Here is a 24111-nt window from a genome sequence, read left to right as displayed (position 1 = left end):
TGTGCGTATTCCGTTGCTTAATGTACACTGACCTGGTGTATTGTCAGTTTCATTTGAATCTTTGTTTTGATATATTTATTCCTTCAGGCTCATGTGTATGAATGAGTGTTCAAGTGTAAAGCTGAGTGCAGCTCTGTGCAGCTGTTGTCTTGCATGGAGACTGTCATTCAGCTCAGAAACAGGAGAAACAGAGTTCTTTCAGAGTAAGTCAGCACAGATATCACAGCTGCTCCTTCAAAAAAAAAAAGACAACATCTCAACTTGTTTAGATAAGGCCCATAACCACAATAAAAAAAGAAATCCAAGTGGTTGAATGAGTTTTCTTTTCAAAATCTGTATGCGACTGTTTACTTTCATAGTTGTCTTGATTCAGCTGAGGAACAAGAGAGAAAAAAAAAAATCCAACCTGTTATTCCACACACAATCCAATTTTGCTCAATAAAAAATGCTGCTGCTTGAAGAAAACAGACATCAAAGTGATGGAATGCGTGTTCAAACATTTTCAAAAACTTTGAAGTCTGAAGTTGTTTGTAAACAGACTTTTAGGTCTGATGATCAAAGCCGTTCAAACGCTTTGAAGTCTGAAGTTGTTTGTAAACAGACTTGTAAGTCTGATTACAAACCAATTAAAGTGCTTCTGCAGCTGCTGGCGTTGCTGATGCTGCTTCTGCTGCTTGAATAACACTCAATTTACTGGGGAACACTAGAAAAGATATTAAAAAAAAACTCTTTATGAACACAGGAGGAGCAGAAAATATTTTCTCACGCCATGACTGATGACAGACTTCTGTTGGTCTGAGACAATTTCAACTTTGTCCTAGAGACATGGGGCCACTTGCTATTTCATCAAGAGCCCCAAAGAAGCGCCCACACCAAATTTGGGGTTTCTAATAATTGAAGAACGCAGAAACCCTAACCCTAATTTCAGCTAACCCTAACCCTAACCCTAGTTTCAGTCTTAACGCAACCCTAATTCAATGCAAGTCTATAGGTTGAAATTTCAACTTTGTCGTAGAGACATGGGGCCACTTGCATTTTCATCAAGAGCCCCAAAGAAACACCCACGCAAAATTTGGGGCTTCTAGTACTTGAGGAAAGCAGAAACCCTAACCCTAATTTCAACTAACCCTAACCCTAACCCTAGTTTCAGCCTTAACGTTAACCCTAATTCAATGCAAGTCTATGGGGTGAAATTTCAACTTTGTCCTAGAGACATGGGGCCACTTGCTATTTCATCAAGAGCCCCAAAGAAGCGCCCACGCCAAATTTGGGGTTTCTAATACTTGAGGAAGACAGAAACCCTAACCCTAATTTCAGCTAACCCTAACCCTAACCCTAACCCTAGTTTCAGCCTTAACGTTAACCCTAATTCAATGCAAGTCTATGGGGTGAAATTTCAACTTTGTCCTAGAGACATGGGGCCACTTGCATTTTCATCAAGAGCCCCAAAGAAACACCCACGCAAAATTTGGGGCTTCTAGTACTTGAGGAACGCAGAAACCCTAACCCTAATTTCAACTAACCCTAACCCTAACCCTAGTTTCAGCCTTAACGTTAACCCTAATTCAATGCAAGTCTATGGGGTGAAATTTCAACTTTGTCCTAGAGACATGGGGCCACTTGCTATTTCATCAAGAGCCCCAAAGAAGCGCCCACGCCAAATTTGGGGTTTCTAATACTTGAGGAAGACAGAAACCCTAACCCTAATTTCAGCTAACCCTAACCATAACCCTAACCCTAGTTTCAGCCTTAATGTTAACCCTAATTCAATTCAAGTCTGATGGGGTTAAAATTCATTCAGACAGTGGGATGTCTTTTTTTATTGCTCTATTGTGCTTCTCTCGCTGAGTTATGCGCAGTGTGAGCAGAAAGGGTGAACTTGAGTGGAATTGTTATTTTCTGCTGAAATACATGAGGGAAACATCTCTCCTGTTGTTCCTCAGTACATTGTAGGTTCCCCCATAAGGAAATAGTTGAGTTCTCAATTTAACATGAAAACTCATTCAGACAGTGGGATGTCATTTTTTATTGCTCTATTGTGCTTCTCTCGCTGAGTTATGCGCAGTGTGAGCAGAAAGGGTGAACTTGAGTGGAATTGTTATTTTCTACTGAAATACATGAGGGAAACATCTGTCCTGTTGTTCCTCAGTACATTGTAGGTTCCCCCATAAGGAAATAGTTGATTTCTCAATTTAACATGAAAACTCATTCAGACAGTGGGATGTCATTTTTTATTGCTCTATTGTGCTTCTCTCGCTGAGTGATGCGCAGTGTGAGCAGAAAGGGTGAACTTGAGTGGAATTGTTATTTTCTGCTGAAATACATGAGGGAAACATCTCTCCTGTTGTTCCCCAGTACATTGTAGGTTCCCCCATAAGGAAATAGTTGAGTTCTCAATTTAACATGAAAACTCATTCAGACAGTGGGATGTCATTTTTTATTGCTCTATTGTGCTTCTCTCGCTGAGTTATGCGCAGTGTGAGCAGAAAGGGTGAACTTGAGTGGAATTGTTATTTTCTACTGAAATACATGAGGGAAACATCTGTCCTGTTGTTCCTCAGTACATTGTAGGTTCCCCCATAAGGAAATAGTTGATTTCTCAATTTAACATGAAAACTCATTCAGACAGTGGGATGTCATTTTTTATTGCTCTATTGTGCTTCTCTCGCTGAGTGATGCGCAGTGTGAGCAGAAAGGGTGAACTTTGAGTGGAACTGTTATTTTCTGCTGAAATACATGAGGGAAACATCTCTCCTGTTGTTCCTCAGTACATTGTAGGTTCCCCCATAAGGAAATAGTTGAATTCTCAATTTAACATAAAAACTCATTCAGACAGTGGGATGTCATTTTTATTGCTCTATTGTGCTTCTCTCGCTGAGTTATGCGCAGTGTGAGCAGAAAGGGTGAACTTGAGTGGAATTGTTATTTTCTGCTGAAATACATGAGGGAAACATCTCTCCTGTTGTTCCTGAGTACATTGTAGGTCCCCCCATAAGGAAATAGTTGATTTCTCAATTTAACATGAAAACTCATTCAGACAGTGGGATGTCATTTTTTATTGCTCTATTGTGCTTCTCTCGCTGAGTTATGCGCAGTGTGAGCAGAAAGGGTGAACTTTGAGTGGAACTGTTATTTTCTGCTGAAATACATGAGGAAAAACATCTCTCCTGTTGTTCCTCAGTACATTGTAGGTTCCCCCATAAGGAAATAGTTGATTTCTCAATTTAACATGAAAACTCATTCAGACAGTGGGATGTCATTTTTTATTGCTCTATTGTGCTTCTCTCGCTGAGTTATGCGCAGTGTGAGTAGAAAGGGTGAACTTGAGTGGAATTGTTATTTTCTACTGAAATACATGAGGGAAACATCTGTCCTGTTGTTCCTCAGTACATTGTAGGTTCCCCCATAAGGAAATAGTTGATTTCTCAATTTAACATGAAAATTCATTCAGACAGTGGGATGTCATTTTTTATTGCTCTATTGTGCTTCTCTCGCTGAGTGATGCGCAGTGTGAGCAGAAAGGATGAACTTTGAGTGGAACTGTTATTTTCTGCTGAAATACATGAGGGAAACATCTCTCCTGTTGTTCCTGAGTACATTGTAGGTCCCCCCATAAGGAAATAGTTGATTTCTCAATTTAACATGAAAACTCATTCAGACAGTGGGATGTCATTTTTTATTGCTCTATTGTGCTTCTCTCGCTGAGTTATGCGCAGTGTGAGCAGAAAGGGTGAACTTTGAGTGGAACTGTTATTTTCTGCTGAAATACATGAGGAAAAACATCTCTCCTGTTGTTCCTCAGTACATTGTAAGTTCCCCCATAAGGAAATAGTTGATTTCTCAATTTAACATGAAAACTCATTCAGACAGTGGGATGTCATTTTTTATTGCTCTATTGTGCTTCTCTCGCTGAGTTATGCGCAGTGTGAGTAGAAAGGGTGAACTTGAGTGGAATTGTTATTTTCTACTGAAATACATGAGGGAAACATCTGTCCTGTTGTTCCTCAGTACATTGTAGGTTCCCCCATAAGGAAATAGTTGATTTCTCAATTTAACATGAAAATTCATTCAGACAGTGGGATGTCATTTTTTATTGCTCTATTGTGCTTCTCTCGCTGAGTGATGCGCAGTGTGAGCAGAAAGGGTGAACTTTGAGTGGAACTGTTATTTTCTGCTGAAATACATGAGGGAAACATCTCTCCTGTTGTTCCTCAGTACATTGTAGGTTCCCCCATAAGGAAATAGTTGAATTCTCAATTTAACATAAAAACTCATTCAGACAGTGGGATTTCATTTTTATTGCTCTATTGTGCTTCTCTCGCTGAGTTATGCGCAGTGTGAGCAGAAAGGGTGAACTTGAGTGGAATTGTTATTTTCTGCTGAAATACATGAGGGAAACATCTCTCCTGTTGTTCCTGAGTACATTGTAGGTCCCCCCATAAGGAAATAGTTGATTTCTCAATTTAACATGAAAACTCATTCAGACAGTGGGATGTCATTTTTTATTGCTCTATTGTGCTTCTCTCGCTGAGTTATGCGCAGTGTGAGCAGAAAGGGTGAACTTTGAGTGGAACTGTTATTTTCTGCTGAAATACATGAGGAAAAACATCTCTCCTTTTGTTCCTCAGTACATTGTAGGTTCCCCCATAAGGAAATAGTTGATTTCTCAATTTAACATGAAAACTCATTCAGACAGTGGGATGTCATTTTTTATTGCTCTATTGTGCTTCTCTCGCTGAGTTATGCGCAGTGTGAGCAGAAAGGGTGAACTTGAGTGGAATTGTTATTTTCTGCTGAAATACATGGGGGAAACATCTCTCCTCCTGTTGTTCCTCTGTACATTGTAGGTTCCCCCATAAGGAAATAGTTGATTTCCCAATTTAACATGAAAACTCATTCAGACAGTGGGATGTCATTTTTTATTGCTTTATTGTGCTTCTCTCGCTGAGTTATGCGCAGTGTGAGCAGAAAGGGTGAACTTGAGTGGAATTGTTATTTTCTGCTGAAATACATGAGGGAAACATCTCTCCTGTTGTTCCTCACTACATTGTAGGTTCCCCCATAAGGAAATAGTTGAATTCTTTTTTTTGAAGGAGCAGCAGTGATATCTGTGCTGACTGACTGTAAAATAACTCCTAATTCATTTCAGAAACAGGAGAAAAATCCTGTTTCTGAAATGAATTAAAGTCTCTATGCAAGTAAACCGCTGCACTGAGCTGCACACAGCCTTAAACTTGAACATTCATTCATATTCATCTGCCTGGAGGAATAAACAAAGCAAAACTAAGATTCAAATGAGACTGACAATAGAGGAACAACAGGAAAGATTTTTTCCTTATTTTTTCCACCAGAGAATTACAATTCCATTCAAGTTCACCTTTTATGCTCGCATTGAGCATAAAGCTCTTGTTTTCTTTCACAAATTCCTGAATTCACTAATTCCGTGCCCCCACACACTGATTAAATCAGATAACTTTTGAAATGTTTTTATTGTTTTTTCTTAAATAAAATTATTCCAGTTATTGATGAAAAAAATTCTATCTTGTTTCAGTGGTGTCGATTCCTTTTCATGGTTGATTTGATCTTATGCGTTTGGTGATGTGCAGTGGCACCATTACTCCTGTGGGGGGAGACACAGACCGTGTGATGAATATCAGGTGACGATCGATCACAGTCGACACTCTGTTGGTCTGAGATTGAGGGGCACTGTGCGTATTCCGTTGCTTGATGAACACTGACCTGGTGTATTGTCAGTCTCATTTGAATCTTTGTTTTGCTAGTGTTAAAATGTAAAGCTGTGTGCAGCTCTATGCAGCTGTTTTCTTTCATAGAGACTTTAATTCAGCTCAGAAACAGGAGACACAAAGTTCTTTAAGAGTAAGTCAGCACAGATATCACTGCTGCTCCTTCAAAAAAAAAGACAACATCTCAACTTGTTGAGATAAGGCCCATAACCACAATAAAAAAAGAAATCCAAGTGGTTGAATGAGTTTTCTTTTCAAAATTTGTGTGCGACTGTTTACTTTCATAGTTGTCTTGATTCAGCTGAGGAAAAAGAGAGAGAAAAAAAAAATCCAACCTGTTATTCCACACACAATACAATTTGCTCAATAAAAAATGCTGCTGCTTGAAGAAAACAGACATCAAAGTGATGGAATGCGTGTTCAAACATTTTCAAAAACTTTGAAGTGTCAAGTTGTTTGTAAACAGACTTTTAGGTCTGATGATCAAAGCCGTTCAAACGCTTTGAAGTCTGAAGTTGTTTGTAAACAGACTTGTAAGTCTGATTACAAACCAATTAAAGTGCTTCTGCAGCTGCTGGCGTTGCTGATGCTGATTCTGCTGCTTGAATAACACTCAATTTACTGGGGAACACTAGAAAAAATATATAAAAAAAAACTCTTTATGAATACAGGAGGAGCAGAAAATATTTTTTCACGCCATGACTGATGACAGACCTCTGTTGGTCTGAGAGGGAGGGGCACTGTGCGTATTCCGTTGCTTAATGTACACTGACCTGGTGTATTGTCAGTTTCATTTGAATCTTTGTTTTGCTGTGTTTATTCCTTCAGGCCCATGTGTATGAATGAGTGTTCAAGTGTAAAGCTGTGTGCAGCTCTGTGCAGCTGTTGTCTTGCATGGAGACTTTTATTCAGCTCAGAAACAGGAGAAACAGAGTTCTTTCAGAGTAAGTCAGCTCAGATATAACTGCTGCTCCTTCAAAAAAAAAAAGACAACATCTCAACTTGTTTAGATAAGGCCCATAACCACAATAAAAAAAGAAATCCAAGTGGTTGAATGAGTTTTCTTTTCAAAATCTGTATGCGACTGTTTACTTTAATAGATGTCTTGATTCAGCTGAGGAACAAGAGAGAAAAAAAAATCCAACCTGTTATTCCACACAGAATACAATTTGTTCAATAAAAAATGCTGCTGCTTGAAGAAAACAGACATCAAAGTGATGGAATTCGTGTTCAAACATTTTCAAAAACTTTGAAGTCTGAAGTTGTTTGTAAACAGACTTTTAGGTCTGATGATCAAAGCCGTTCAAACGCTTTGAAGTCTGAAGTTGTTTGTAAACAGATTTGTAAGTCTGATTACAAACCAATTAAAGTGCTTCAGCAGCTGCTGGCGTTGCTGATGCTGCTTCTGCTGCTTGAATAACACTCAATTTACTGGGGAACATTAAAAAAGATATTAAAAAAAACTCTTTATGAACACAGGAGGAGCAGAAAATATTTTTTCACGCCATGACTGATGACAGACCTCTGTTGGTCTGAGAGGGAGGGGCACTGTGCGTATTCCGTTGCTTAATGTACACTGACCTGGTGTATTGTCAGTCTCATTTGAATCTTTGTTTTGCTAGTGTTCAAATGTAAAGCTGTGTGCAGCTCTATGCAGCTGTTTTCTTGCATAGAGACTTTAATTCAGCTCAGAAACAGGAGACGCAAAGTTCTTTCAGAGTAAGTCAGCACAGATATCACAGCTGCTCCTTCAAAAAAAAGACAACATCTAAACTTGTTTAGATAAGGCCCATAACCACAATAAAAAAAGAAATCCAAGTGGTTGAATGAGTTTTCTTTTCAAAATCTGTATGTGACTGTTTACTTTCATAGATGTCTTGATTCAGCTGAGGAACAAGAGAGAAAAAAAAAATCCAACCTGTTATTCCACACAGAATACAATTTGCTCAATAAAAAATGCTGCTGCTTGAAGAAAATAGACATCAAAGTGATGGAATGCGTGTTCAAACATTATCAAAAACTTTGAAGTCTGAAGTTGTTTGTAAACAGACTTTATAGGTCTGATGATCAAAGCCGTTCAAACGCTTTGAAGTCTGAAGTTGTTTGTAAACAGACTTTTAGGTCTGATGATCAAAGCCGTTCAAACGCTTTGAAGTCTGAAGTTGTTTGTAAACAGACTTGTAATTCTGATTACAAACCAATTAAAGTGCTTCAGCAGCTGCTGGCGTTGCTGATGCTGCTTCTGCTGCTTGAATAACACTCAATTTACTGGTGAACATTAAAAAAGATATAAAAAAAAACTCTTTATGAACACAGGAGGAGCAGAAAATATTTTTTCACGCCATGACTGATGACAGACCTCTGTTGGTCTGAGAGGGAGGGGCACTGTGCGTATTCCGTTGCTTAATGTACACTGACCTGGTGTATTGTCAGTTTCATTTGAATCTTTGTTTTGCTATGTTTATTCCTTCAGGCTCATGTGTATGAATGAGTGTTCAAGTGTAAAGCTGTGTGCAGCTATGTGCAGCTGTTGTCTTGCATGGAGACTTTCATTCAGCTCAGAAATAGGAGAAACAGAGTTCTTTCAGAGTAAGTCAGCACAGATATCACAGCTGCTCCTTCAAAAAAAAAGACAACATCTCAACTTGTTGAGATAAGGCCCAATAACCACAATAAAAAAAGAAATCCAAGTGGTTGAATGAGTTTTCTTTTCAAAATCTGTATGCGACTGTTTACTTTCATAGATGTCTTGATTCAGCTGAGGAACAAGAGAGAGAAAAAAAAATCCAACCTGTTAACTTGAGTGGAATTGTTATTTTCTGCTGAAATACATGAGGGAAACATCTCTCCTCTTGTTCTTCAGTACATTTTAGGTTCCCCCATAAGGAAATAGTTGAATTCTCAATTTAACATAAAAACTCATTCAGACAGTGGGATGTAATTTTTTATTGCTCTATTGTGCTTGTCTCGCTGAGTTATGCGCAGTGTGAGCAGAAAGGGTGAACTTTCGTGGAATTCTTATTTTCTACTGAAATACATGAGGGAAAAATGTCTCCTGTTGTTCCTCAGTACATTGTAGGTTCCCCCATAAGGAAATAGTTGAATTCTTTTTTTTGAATGAGCAGCAGTGATATCTGTGCTGACTTACTCTGAAAGAACTCTGTTTCTCTTGTTTCTGAGCTGAATTAAAATCTCTATGCAAGAAAACAGCTGCACAGAGCTGCACACAGCTTTACACTTGAACACTCATTCATACTCATCAGCCTGGAGGAATAAACAAAGCAAAACAAAGATTCAAGTGAGACTGACAATACACCAGGAAAAACAGGAGAGATGTTTTCCTAATTTTTTTCACCAGAGAATTACAATTCTATTCAAGTTCACCGTTTATGCTCGCAATGAGCATAAAGCACTTGTTTTCGTTCACAAATTCCTGAATTCACTAATTCAGTGCCCCCACTCCCCCTACACACACCGATTAAAGCAGATAACTTTTGAAATGTTTTTATTGTTTTTTCTTAAATAAAATTATTCCAGTTATTGATGAAAAAAATTCTATCTTGTTTCAGTGGTGTCGATTCATTTGCATGGTTGATTTGTTCTTATGCGTTTGGTGATGTGCAGTGGCACCATTACGCCTGTGGGTGGGGACACAGACCGTGTGATGAATATCAGGTGACGATCGATCACAGTCGACTCTCTGTTGGTCTATAATTGAGGGGCACTGTGCGTATTCCGTTGCTTGATGAACACTGACCTGGTGTATTGTAAGTCTCATTTGAATCTTTGTTTTGCTATGTTTATTCCTCCAGGCTCATGTGTATGAATGAGTGTTCAAATGTAAAGCTGTGTTCAGCTCTGTGCAGCTGATTTCTTGCATGGAGACTTTAATTCAGATCAGAAACAGGAGACACAAAGTTCTTTAAGAGTAAGTCAGCACAGATATCACTGCTGCTCCTTCAAAAAAAAAGATAACATCTCAACTTGTTGAGATAAGGCCCATAACCACAATAAAAAAAGAAATCCAAGTGGTTGAATGAGTTTTCTTTTCAAAATTTGTATGCGACTGTTTACTTTCATAGATGTCTTGATTCAGCTGAGGAACAAGACAGAGAAAAAAAAAATCCAACCTGTTATTCCACACACAATACAATTTGTTCAATAAAAAATGCTGCTGCTTGAAGAAAATAGACATCAAAGTGATGGAATGCGTGTTCAAACATTTTCAAAAACTTTGAAGTCTGAAGTTGTTTGTAAATCGACTTTTAGGTCTGATGATCAAAGCCGTTCAAACGCTTTGAAGTCTGAAGTTGTTTTTTAAACAGACTTGTAAGTCTGATTACAAACCAATTAAAGTGCTTCTGCAGCTGCTGGCGTTGCTGATGCTGCTTCTGCTGCTTGAATAACACTCAATTTACAGGGGAACACTAAAAAAGATATAAAAAAAAAACTCTTTATGAACACAGGAGGAGCAGAAAATATTTTTTCACGCCATGACTGATGACAGACCTCTGTTGGTCTGAGAGGGAGGGGCACTGTGCGTATTCCGTTGCTTAATGTACACTGACCTGGTGTATTGTCAGTTTCATTTGAATCTTTGTTTTGATATATTTATTCCTTCAGGCTCATGTGTATGAATGAGTGTTCAAGTGTAAAGCTGAGTGCAGCTCTGTGCAGCTGTTGTCTTGCATGGAGACTTTCATTCAGCTCAGAAACAGGAGAAACAGAGTTCTTTCAGAGTAAGTCAGCACAGATATCACAGCTGCTCCTTCAAAAAAAAAAAGATAACATCTCAACTTGTTTAAATAAGGCCTATAACCACAATAAAAAAAGAAATCCAAGTGGTTGAATGAGTTTTCTTTTCAAAATCTGTATGCGACTGTTTACTTTCATAGTTGTCTTGATTCAGCTGAGGAACAAGAGAGAAAAAAAAAATCCAACCTGTTATTCCACACACAATCCAATTTGCTCAATAAAAAATGCTGCTGCTTGAAGAAAACAGACATCAAAGTGATGGAATGCGTGTTCAAACATTTTCAAAAACTTTGAAGTCTGAAGTTGTTTGTAAACAGACTTATAGGTCTGATGATCAAAACCGTTCAAACGCTTTGAAGTCTGAAGTTGTTTGTAAACAGACTTTTAGGTCTGATGATCAAAGCCGTTCAAACGCTTTGAAGTCTGAAGTTGTTTGTAAACAGACTTGTAAGTCTGATTACAAACCAATTAAAGTGCTTCTGCAGCTGCTGGCGTTGCTGATGCTGATTCTGCTGCTTGAATAACACTCAATTTACTGGGGAACACTAGAAAAGATATAAAAAAAAAAACTCTTTATGAACACAGGAGGAGCAGAAAATATTTTTTCACGCCATGACTGATGACAGACCTCTGTTGGTCTGAGAGGGAGGGGCACTGTGCGTATTCCGTTGCTTAATGTACACTGACCTGGTGTATTGTCAGTTTCATTTGAATCTTTGTTTTGCTGTGTTTATTCCTTCAGGCTCATGTGTATGAATGAGTGTTCAAGTGTAAAGCTGTGTGCAGCTCTGTGCAGCTGTTGTCTTGCATGGAGACTTTTATTCAGCTCAGAAACAGGAGAAACAGAGTTCTTTCAGAGTAAGTCAGCACAGATATAACTGCTGCTCCTTCAAAAAAAAAAAGACAACATCTCAACTAGTTTAGATAAGGCCCATAACCACAATAAAAAAAGAAATCCAAGTGGTTGAATGAGTTTTCTTTTCAAAATCTGTATGCGACTGTTTACTTTCATAGTTGTCTTGATTCAGCTGAGGAACAAGAGAGAAAAAAAATCCAACCTGTTATTCCACACAGAATACAATTTGCTTAATAAAAAATGCTGCTGCTTGAAGAAAACAGACATCAAAGTGATGGAATTCGTGTTCAAACATTTTCAAAAACTTTGAAGTCTGAAGTTGTTTGTAAACAGACTTTTAGGTCTGATGATCAAAGCCGTTCAAATGCTTTGAAGTCTGAAGTTGTTTGTAAACAGATTTGTAAGTATGATTACAAACCAATTAAAGTGCTTCAGCAGCTGCTGGCGTTGCTGATGCTGCTTCTGCTGCTTGAATGACACTCAATTTACTGGGGAACATTAAAAAAGATATTAAAAAAAACTCTTTATGAACACAGGAGGAGCAGAAAATATTTTTTCACGCCATGACTGATGACAGACCTCTGTTGGTCTGAGAGGGAGGGGCTCTGTGCGTATTCCGTTGCTTAATGTACACTGACCTGGTGTATTGTCAGTTTCATTTGAATCTTTGTTTTGATATATTTATTCCTTCAGGCTCATGTGTATGAATGAGTGTTCAAGTGTAAAGCTGAGTGCAGCTCTGTGCAGCTGCTGTCTTGCATGGAGACTTTCATTCAGCTCAGAAACAGGAGAAACAGAGTTCTTTCAGAGTAAGTCAGCACAGATATCACAGCTGCTCCTTCAAAAAAAAAAAAGACAACATCTCAACTTGTTTAGATAAGGCCCATAACCACAATAAAAAAAGAAATCCAAGTGGTTGAATGAGTTTTCTTTTCAAAATCTGTATGCGACTGTTTACTTTCATAGTTGTCTTGATTCAGCTGAGGAACAAGAGAGAAAAAAAAAATCCAACGTGTTATTCCACACACAATACAATTTGCTCAATAAAAAATGCTGCTGCTTGAAGAAAACAGACATCAAAGTGATGGAATGCGTGTTCAAACATTTTCAAAAACTTTGAAGTGTCAAGTTGTTTGTAAACAGACTTTATAGGTCTGATGATCAAAGCCGTTCAAACGCTTTGAAGTCTGAAGTTGTTTGTAAACAGACTTTTAGGTCTGATGATCAAAGCCGTTCAAACGCTTTGAAGTCTGAAGTTGTTTTTTAAACAGACTTGTAAGTCTGATTACAAACCAATTAAAGTGCTTCTGCAGCTGCTGGCGTTGCTGATGCTGCTTCTGCTGCTTGAATAACACTCAATTTACTGGGGAACACTAGAAAAGATATTAAAAAAAAACTCTTTATGAACACAGGAGGAGCAGAAAATATTTTCTCACGCCATGACTGATGACAGACTTCTGTTGGTCTGAGACAATTTCAACTTTGTCCTAGAGACATGGGGCCACTTGCTATTTCATCAAGAGCCCTAAAGAAGCGCCCACACCAAATTTGGGGTTTCTAATAATTGAAGAACGCAGAAACCCTAACCCTAATTTCAGCTAACCCTAACCCTAACCCTAGTTTCAGTCTTAACGCAACCCTAATTCAATGCAAGTCTATAGGTTGAAATTTCAACTTTGTCGTAGAGACATGGGGCCACTTGCATTTTCATCAAGAGCACCAAAGAAACACCCACGCAAAATTTGGGGCTTCTAGTACTTGAGGAACGGAGAAATCCTAACCCTAATTTCAACTAACCCTAACCCTAACCCTAGTTTCAGCCTTAACGTTAACCCTAATTCAATGCAAGTCTATGGGGTGAAATTTCAACTTTGTCCTAGAGACATGGGGCCACTTGCATTTTCATCAAGAGCCCCAAAGAAACACCCACGCCAAATTTGGGGCTTCTAGTACTTGAGGAACGCAGAAACCCTAACCCTAATTTCAACTAACCCTAACCCTAACCCTAGTTTCAGCCTTAACGTTAACCCTAATTCAATGCAAGTCTATGGGGTGAAATTTCAACTTTGTCCTAGAGACATGGGGCCACTTGCTATTTCATCAAGAGCCCCAAAGAAGCGCCCACGCCAAATTTGGGGTTTCTAATACTTGAGGAAGACAGAAACCCTAACCCTAATTTCAGCTAACCCTAACCCTAACCCTAACCCTAGTTTCAGCCTTAACGTTAACCCTAATTCAATGCAAGTCTATGGGGTGAAATTTCAACTTTGTCCTAGAGACATGGGGCCACTTGCTTTTTCATCAAGAGCCCCCAAAGAAGCGCACACGCCGAATTTGGGGCTTCTAGTACTTGAGGAACGCAGAAACCCTAACCCTAATTTCAACTAACCCTAACCCTAACCCTAGTTTCAGCCTTAACGTTAACCCTAATTCAATGCAAGTCTATGGGGTGAAATTTCAACTTTGTCCTAGAGACATGGGGCCACTTGCTATTTCATCAAGAGCCCCAAAGAAGCGCCCACGCCTAATTTGGGGTTTCTAATACTTGAGGAAGACAGAAACCCTAACCCTAATTTCAGCTAACCCTAACCATAACCCTAACCCTAGTTTCAGCCTTAATGTTAACCCTAATTCAATTCAAGTCTGATGGGGTTAAAATTCATTCAGACAGTGGGATGTCTTTTTTTTATTGCTCTATTGTGCTTCTCTCGCTGAGTTATGCGCAGTGTGAGCAGAAAGGGTGAACTTGAGTGGAATTGTTATTTTCTGCTGAAATACATGAGGGAAACATCTCTCCTGTTGTTCCTCAGTACATTGTAGGTTCCCCCATAAGGAAATAGTTGAGTTCTCAATTTAACATGAAAACTCATTCAGACAGTGGGATGTCATTTTTTATTGCTCTATTGTGCTTCTCTCGCTGAGTTATGCGCAGTGTGAGCAGAAAGGGTGAACTTGAGTGGAATTGTTATTTTCTACTGAAATACATGAGGGAAACATCTGTCCTGTTGTTCCTCAGTACATTGTAGGTTCCCCCATAAGGAAATAGTTGATTTCTCAATTTAACATGAAAACTCATTCAGACAGTGGGATGTCATTTTTTATTGCTCTATTGTGCTTCTCTCGCTGAGTGATGCGCAGTGTGAGCAGAAAGGGTGAACTTTGAGTGGAACTGTTATTTTCTGCTGAAATACATGAGGGAAACAGCTCTCCTGTTGTTCCTCAGTACATTGTAGGTTCCCCCATAAGGAAATAGTTGATTTCTCAATTTAACATGAAAACTCATTCAGACAGTGGGATGTCATTTTTTATTGCTCTATTGTGCTTCTCTCGCTGAGTTATGCGCAGTGTGAGCAGAAAGGGTGAACTTGAGTGGAATTGTTATTTTCTACTGAAATACATGAGGGAAACATCTGTCCTGTTGTTCCTCAGTACATTGTAGGTTCCCCCATAAGGAAATAGTTGATTTCTCAATTTAACATGAAAACTCATTCAGACAGTGGGATGTCATTTTTTATTGCTCTATTGTGCTTCTCTCGCTGAGTTATGCGCAGTGTGAGCAGAAAGGGTGAACTTGAGTGGAATTGTTATTTTCTGCTGAAATACATGAGGGAAACATCTCTCCTGTTGTTCATGAGTACATTGTAGGTTCCCCCATAAGGAAATAGTTGAATTCTCAATTTAACATGAAAACTCATTCAGACAGTGGGATGTCATTTTTTATTGCTCTATTGTGCTTCTCTCGCTGAGTTATGCGCAGTGTGAGCAGAAAGGGTGAACTTGAGTGGAATTGTTATTTTCTGCTGAAATACATGAGGGAAACATCTCTCCTGTTGTTCCTCAGTACATTGTAGGTTCCCCCATAAGGAAATAGTTGAATTCTCAATTTAACATAAAAACTCATTCAGACAGTGGGATGTCATTTTTATTGCTCTATTGTGCTTCTCTCGCTGAGTTATGCGCAGTGTGAGCAGAAAGGGTGAACTTGAGTGGAATTGTTATTTTCTTCTGAAATACATGAGGGAAACATCTCTCCTGTTGTTCCTGAGTACATTGTAGGTCCCCCCATAAGGAAATAGTTGATTTCTCAATTTAACATGAAAACTCATTCAGACAGTGGGATGTCATTTTTTATTGCTCTATTGTGCTTCTCTCGCTGAGTTATGCGCAGTGTGAGCAGAAAGGGTGAACTTGAGTGGAATTGTTATTTTCTGCTGAAATACATGAGGGAAACATCTGTCCTGTTGTTCCTCAGTACATTGTAGGTTCCCCCATAAGGAAATAGTTGATTTCTCAATTTAACATGAAAACTCATTCAGACAGTGGGATGTCATTTTTTATTGCTCTATTGTGCTTCTCTCGCTGAGTTATGCACAGTGTGAGCAGAAAGGGTGAACTTTGAGTGGAACTGTTATTTTCTGCTGAAATACATGAGGGAAACATCTCTCCTGTTGTTCCTCAGTACATTGTAGGTTCCCCCATAAGGAAATAGTTGATTTCTCAATTTAACATGAAAACTCATTCAGACAGTGGGATGTCATTTTTTATTGCTCTATTGTGCTTCTCTCGCTGAGTTATGCGCAGTGTGAGCAGAAAGGGTGAACTTGAGTGGAATTGTTATTTTCTGCTGAAATACATGAGGAAAACATCTGTCCTGTTGTTCCTCAGTACATTGTAGGTTCCCCCATAAGGAAATAGTTGATTTCTCAATTTAACATGAAAACTCATTCAGACAGTGGGATGTCATTTTTTATTGCTCTATTGTGCTTCTCTCGCTGAGTTATGCGCAGTGTGAGCAGAAAGGGTGAACTTGAGTGGAATTGTTATTTTCTGCTGAAATACATGAGGGAAACATCTGTCCTGTTGTTCCTCAGTACATTGTAGGTTCCCCCATAAGGAAATAGTTGATTTCTCAATTTAACATGAAAACTCATTCAGACAGTGGGATGTCATTTTTTATTGCTCTATTGTGCTTCTCTCGCTGAGTTATGCACAGTGTGAGCAGAAAGGGTGAACTTTGAGTGGAACTGTTATTTTCTGCTGAAATACATGAGGGAAACATCTCTCCTGTTGTTCCTTAGTACATTGTAGGTTCCCCCATAAGGAAATAGTTGATTTCTCAATTTAACATGAAAACTCATTCAGACAGTGGGATGTCATTTTTTATTGCTCTATTGTGCTTCTCTCGCTGAGTTATGGGCAGTGTGAGCAGAAAGGGTGGACTTGAGTGGAATTGTTATTTTCTGCTGAAATACATGAGGAAAACATCTGTCCTGTTGTTCCTCAGTACATTGTAGGTTCCCCCATAAGGAAATAGTTGATTTCTCAATTTAACATGAAAACTCATTCAGACAGTGGGATGTCATTTTTTATTGCTCTATTGTGCTTCTCTCGCTGAATTATGCGCAGTGTGAGCAGAAAGGGTGAACTTTGAGTGGAACTGTTATTTTCTGCTGAAATACATGGGGGAAACATCTCTCCTGTTGTTCCTCAGTACATTGTAGGTTCCCCCATAAGGAAATAGTTGATTTCCCAATTTAACATGAAAACTCATTCAGACAGTGGGATGTCATTTTTTATTGCTCTATTGTGCTTCTCTCGCTGAGTTATGCGCAGTGTGAGCAGAAAGGGTGAACTTGAGTGGAATTGTTATTTTCTGCTGAAATACATGAGGGAAACATCTCTCCTGTTGTTCATGAGTACATTGTAGGTTCCCCCATAAGGAAATAGTTGAATTCTCAATTTAACATGAAAACTCATTCAGACAGTGGGATGTCATTTTTTATTGCTCTATTGTGCTTCTCTCGCTGAGTTATGCACAGTGTGAGCAGAAAGGGTGAACTTTGAGTGGAACTGTTATTTTCTGCTGAAATACATGAGGGAAACATCTCTCCTGTTGTTCCTCAGTACATTGTAGGTTCCCCCATAAGGAAATAGTTGATTTCTCAATTTAACATGAAAACTCATTCAGACAGTGGGATGTCATTTTTTATTGCTCTATTGTGCTTCTCTCGCTGAGTTATGCGCAGTGTGAGCAGAAAGGGTGAACTTGAGTGGAATTGTTATTTTCTGCTGAAATACATGAGGAAAACATCTGTCCTGTTGTTCCTCAGTACATTGTAGGTTCCCCCATAAGGAAATAGTTGATTTCTCAATTTAACATGAAAACTCATTCAGACAGTGGGATGTCATTTTTTATTGCTCTATTGTGCTTCTCTCGCTGAATTATGCGCAGTGTGAGCAGAAAGGGTGAACTTTGAGTGGAACTGTTATTTTCTGCTGAAATACATGGGGGAAACATCTCTCCTGTTGTTCCTCAGTACATTGTAGGTTCCCCCATAAGGAAATAGTTGATTTCCCAATTTAACATGAAAACTCATTCAGACAGTGGGATGTCATTTTTTATTGCTCTATTGTGCTTCTCTCGCTGAGTTATGTGCAGTGTGAGCAGAAAGGGTGAACTTGAGTGGAATTGTTATTTTCTGCTGAAATACATGAGGGAAACAGCTCTCCTGTTGTTCCTCAGTACATTGTAGGTTCCCCCATAAGGAAATAGTTGATTTCTCAATTTAACATGAAAACTCATTCAGACAGTGGGATGTCATTGTTTATTGCTCTATTGTGCTTCTCTCGCTGAATTATGCGCAGTGTGAGCAGAAAGGGTGAACTTGAGTGGAATTGTTATTTTCTGCTGAAATACATGAGGGAAAAATCTCTCCTGTTGTTCCTGAGTACATTGTAGGTCCCCCCATAAGGAAATAGTTGATTTCTCAATTTAACATGAAAACTCATTCAGACAGTGGGATGTCTTTTTTTATTGCTCTATTGTGCTTCTCTCGCTGAGTTATGCGCAGTGTGAGCAGAAAGGGTGAACTTGAGTGGAATTGTTATTTTCTGCTGAAATACATGAGGGAAACAACTCTCCTGTTGTTCCTGAGTACATTGTAGGTTCCCCCATAAGGAAATAGTTGAATTCTCAATTTAACATGAAAACTCATTCAGACAGTGGGATGTCATTTTTTATTGCTCTATTGTGCTTCTCTCGCTGAGTTATGCGCAGTGTGAGCAGAAAGGGTGAACTTGAGTGGAATTGTTATTTTCTGCTGAAATACATGAGGGAAACATCTCTCCTGTTGTTCCTGAGTACATTGTAGGTTCCCCCATAAGGAAATAGTTGAATTCTAAATTTAACATGAAAACTCATTCAGACAGTGGGATGTCATTTTTTATTGCTCTATTGTGCTTCTCTCGCTGAATTATGCGCAGTGTGAGCAGAAAGGGTGAACTTGAGTGGAATTGTTATTTTCTGCTGAAATACATGGGGGAAACATCTCTCCTGTTGTTCCTCTGTACATTGTAGGTTCCCCCATAAGGAAATAGTTGATTTCCCAATTTAACATGAAAACTCATTCAGACAGTGGGATGTCATTTTTTATTGCTCTATTGTGCTTCTCTCGCTGAGTTATGCGCAGTGTGAGCAGAAAGGGTGAACTTGAGTGGAATTGTTATTTTCTGCTGAAATACATGAGGGAAACATCTCTCCTGTTGTTCCTCACTACATTGTAGGTTCCCCCATAAGGAAATAGTTGAATTCTTTTTTTTGAAGGAGCAGCAGTGATATCTGTGCTGACTGACTGTAAAATAACTCCTAATTCATTTCAGAAACAGGAGAAAAATCCTGTTTCTGAAATGAATTAAAGTCTCTATGCAAGTAAACGGCTGCACTGAGCTGCACACAGCCTTAAACTTGAACATTCATTCATATTCATCTGCCTGGAGGAATAAACAAAGCAAAACTAAGATTCAAATGAGACTGACAATAGAGGAACAACAGGAAAGATTTTTTCCTTATTTTTTCCACCAGAGAATTACAATTCCATTCAAGTTCACCTTTTATGCTCGCATTGAGCATAAAGCTCTTGTTTTCTTTCACAAATTCCTGAATTCACTAATTCCGTGCCCCCACTCCCCCCCCACACACTGATTAAAGCAGATAACTTTTGAAATGTTTTTATTGTTTTTTCTTAAATAAAATTATTCCAGTTATTGATGAAAAAATTTCTATCTTGTTTCAGTGGTGTCGATTCTTTTTCATGGTTGATTTGATCTTATGCGTTTGGTGATGTGCAGTGGCACCATTACTCCTGTGGGTGGAGACATAGACCGTGTGATGAATATCAGGTGACGATCGATCACAGTCGACTCTCTGTTGGTCTGAGATTGAGGGGCACTGTGCGTATTCCGTTGCTTGATGAACACTGACCTGGTGTATTGTCAGTCTCATTTGAATCTTTGTTTTGCTAGTGTTAAAATGTAAAGCTGTGTGCAGCTCTATGCAGCTGTTTTCTTTCATAGAGACTTTAATTCAGCTCAGAAACAGGAGACACAAAGTTCTTTAAGAGTAAGTCAGCACAGATATCACTGCTGCTCCTTCAAAAAAAAAGACAACATCTCAACTTGTTGAGATAAGGCCCATAACCACAATAAAAAAAGAAATCCAAGTGGTTGAATGAGTTTTCTTTTCAAAATTTGTGTGCGACTGTTTACTTTCATAGTTGTCTTGATTCAGCTGAGGAAAAAGAGAGAGAAAAAAAAATCCAACCTGTTATTCCACACACAATACAATTTGCTCAATAAAAAATGCTGCTGCTTGAAGAAAACAGACATCAAAGTGATGGAATGCGTGTTCAAACATTTTCAAAAACTTTGAAGTGTGAAGTTGTTTGTAAACAGACTTTTAGGTCTGATGATCAAAGCCGTTCAAACGCTTTGAAGTCTGAAGTTGTTTGTAAACAGACTTGTAAGTCTGATTACAAACCAATTAAAGTGCTTCTGCAGCTGCTGGCGTTGCTGATGCTGATTCTGCTGCTTGAATAACACTCAATTTACTGGGGAACACTAGAAAAGATATAAAAAAAAAAACTCTTTATGAATACAGGAGGAGCAGAAAATATTTTTTCACGCCATGACTGATGACAGACCTCTGTTGGTCTGAGAGGGAGGGGCACTGTGCGTATTCCGTTGCTTAATGTACACTGACCTGGTGTATTGTCAGTTTCATTTGAATCTTTGTTTTGCTATGTTTATTCCTTCAGGCTCATGTGTATGAATGAGTGTTCAAGTGTAAAGCTGTGTGCAGCTCTGTGCAGCTGTTGTCTTGCATGGAGACTTTTATTCAGCTCAGAAACAGGAGAAACAGAGTTCTTTCAGAGTAAGTCAGCACAGATATAACTGCTGCTCCTTCAAAAAAAAAAAGACAACATCTCAACTTGTTTAGATAAGGCCCATAACCACAATAAAAAAAGAAATCCAAGTGGTTGAATGAGTTTTCTTTTCAAAATCTGTATGCGACTGTTTACTTTAATAGATGTCTTGATTCAGCTGAGGAACAAGAGAGAAAAAAAAAATCCAACCTGTTATTCCACACAGAATACAATTTGTTAAATAAAAAATGCTGCTGCTTGAAGAAAACAGACATCAAAGTGATGGAATTCGTGTTCAAACATTTTCAAAAACTTTGAAGTCTGAAGTTGTTTGTAAACAGACTTTTAGGTCTGATGATCAAAGCCGTTCAAACGCTTTGAAGTCTGAAGTTGTTTGTAAACAGATTTGTAAGTCTGATTACAAACCAATTAAAGTGCTTCAGCAGCTGCTGGCGTTGCTGATGCTCCTTCTGCTGCTTGAATAACACTCAATTTACTGGTGAACATTAAAAAAGATATAAAAAAAAACTCTTTATGAACACAGGAGGAGCAGAAAATATTTTTTCACGCCATGACTGATGACAGACCTCTGTTGGTCTGAGAGGGAGGGGCACTGTGCGTATTCCGTTGCTTAATGTACACTGACCTGGTGTATTGTCAGTTTCATTTGAATCTTTGTTTTGCTATGTTTATTCCTTCAGGCTCATGTGTATGAATGAGTGTTCAAGTGTAAAGCTGTGTGCAGCTATGTGCAGCTGTTGTCTTGCATGGAGACTTTCATTCAGCTCAGAAATAGGAGAAACAGATTTCTTTCAGAGTAAGTCAGCACAGATATCACAGCTGCTCCTTCAAAAAAAAAGACAACATCTCAACTTGTTGAGATAAGGCCCAATAACCACAATAAAAAAAGAAATCCAAGTGGTTGAATGAGTTTTCTTTTCAAAATCTGTATGCGACTGTTTACTTTCATAGATGTCTTGATTCAGCTGAGGAACAAGAGAAAGAAAAAAAAATCCAACCTGTTAACTTGAGTGGAATTGTTATTTTCTGCTGAAATACATGAGGGAAACATCTCTCCTCTTGTTCTTCAGTACATTTTAGGTTCCCCCATAAGGAAATAGTTGAATTCTCAATTTAACATAAAAACTCATTCAGACAGTGGGATTTAATTTTTTATTGCTCTATTGTGCTTGTCTCGCTGAGTTATGCGCAGTGTGAGCAGAAAGGGTGAACTTTCGTGGAATTCTTATTTTCTACTGAAATACATGAGGGAAAAATGTCTCCTGTTGTTCCTCAGTACATTGTAGGTTCCCCCATAAGGAAATAGTTGAATTATTTTTTTTGAATGAGCAGCAGTGATATCTGTGCTGACTTACTCTGAAAGAACTCTGTTTCTCTTGTTTCTGAGCTGAATTAAAATCTCTATGCAAGAAAACAGCTGCACAGAGCTGCACACAGCTTTACACTTGAACACTCATTCATACTCATCAGCCTGGAGGAATAAACAAAGCAAAACAAAGATTCAAGTGAGACTGACAATACACCAGGAAAAACAGGAGAGATGTTTTCCTAATTTTTTTCACCAGAGAATTACAATTCTATTCAAGTTCACCGTTTATGCTCGCAATGAGCATAAAGCACTTGTTTTCGTTCACAAATTCCTGAATTCACTAATTCAGTGCCACCACTCCCCCTACACACACCGATTAAAGCAGATAACTTTTGAAATGTTTTTATTGTTTTTTCTTAAATAAAATTATTCCAGTTATTGATGAAAAAATTTCTATCTTGTTTCAGTGGTGTCGATTCATTTGCATGGTTGATTTGTTCTTATGCGTTTGGTGATGTGCAGTGGCACCATTACGCCTGTGGGTGGGGACACAGACCGTGTGATGAATATCAGGTGACGATCGATCACAGTCGACTCTCTGTTGGTCTATAATTGAGGGGCACTGTGCGTATTCCGTTGCTTGATGAACACTGACCTGGTGTATTGTCAGTCTCATTTGAATCTTTGTTTTGCTATGTTTATTCCTCCAGGCTCATGTGTATGAATGAGTGTTCAAATGTAAAGCTGTGTTCAGCTCTGTGCAGCTGATTTCTTGCATGGAGACTTTAATTCAGCTCAGAAACAGGAGACACAAATTTCTTTAAGAGTAAGTCAGCACAGATATCACTGCTGCTCCTTCAAAAAAAAAGATAACATCTCAACTTGTTGAGATAAGGCCCATAACCACAATAAAAAAAGAAATCCAAGTGGTTGAATGAGTTTTCTTTTCAAAATTTGTATGCGACTGTTTACTTTCATAGATGTCTTGATTCAGCTGAGGAACAAGACAGAGAAAAAAAAAAATCCAACCTGTTATTCCACACACAATACAATTTGTTCAATAAAAAATGCTGCTGCTTGAAGAAAACAGACATCAAAGTGATGGAATGCGTGTTCAAACATTTTCAAAAACTTTGAAGTCTGAAGTTGTTTGTAAATAGACTTTTAGGTCTGATGATCAAAGCCGTTCAAACGCTTTGAAGTCTGAAGTTGTTTTTTAAACAGACTTGTAAGTCTGATTACAAACCAATTAAAGTGCTTCTGCAGCTGCTGGCGTTGCTGATGCTGCTTCTGCTGCTTGAATAACACTCAATTTACAGGGGAACACTAAAAAAGATATAAAAAAAAAACTCTTTATGAACACAGGAGGAGCAGAAAATATTTTTTCACGCCATGACTGATGACAGACCTCTGTTGGTCTGAGAGGGAGGGGCACTGTGCGTATTCCGTTGCTTAATGTACACTGACCTGGTGTATTGTCAGTTTCATTTGAATCTTTGTTTTGATATATTTATTCCTTCAGGCTCATGTGTATGAATGAGTGTTCAAGTGTAAAGCTGAGTGCAGCTCTGTGCAGCTGTTGTCTTGCATGGAGACTTTCATTCAGCTCAGAAACAGGAGAAACAGAGTTCTTTCAGAGTAAGTCAGCACAGATATCACAGCTGCTCCTTCAAAAAAAAAAAGATAACATCTCAACTTGTTTAAATAAGGCCTATAACCACAATAAAAAAAGAAATCCAAGTGGTTGAATGAGTTTTCTTTTCAAAATCTGTATGCGACTGTTTACTTTCATAGTTGTCTTGATTCAGCTGAGGAACAAGAGAGAAAAAAAAAAATCCAACCTGTTATTCCACACACAATCCAATTTGCTCAATAAAAAATGCTGCTGCTTGAAGAAAACAGACATCAAAGTGATGGAATGCGTGTTCAAACATTTTCAAAAACTTTGAAGTCTGAAGTTGTTTGTAAACAGACTTATAGGTCTGATGATCAAAACCGTTCAAACGCTTTGAAGTCTGAAGTTGTTTGTAAACAGACTTTTAGGTCTGATGATCAAAGCCGTTCAAATGCTTTGAAGTCTGAAGTTGTTTGTAAACAGATTTGTAAGTATGATTACAAACCAATTAAAGTGCTTCAGCAGCTGCTGGCGTTGCTGATGCTGCTTCTGCTGCTTGAATGACACTCAATTTACTGGGGAACATTAAAAAATATATTAAAAAAAACTCT

This window comes from Nelusetta ayraudi, unplaced genomic scaffold (genome assembly GCF_046127955.1).
Source record: "Nelusetta ayraudi isolate G7.1 ecotype Tasmania unplaced genomic scaffold, CSIRO-AGI_Nayr_v1 ptg000038l, whole genome shotgun sequence".
In the NCBI taxonomy this organism is placed as follows: Eukaryota; Metazoa; Chordata; class Actinopteri; order Tetraodontiformes; family Monacanthidae; genus Nelusetta; species Nelusetta ayraudi.
The sequence above is the reverse complement of the archived record's forward strand: the minus strand, read 5'-3'. Positions refer to the sequence as shown.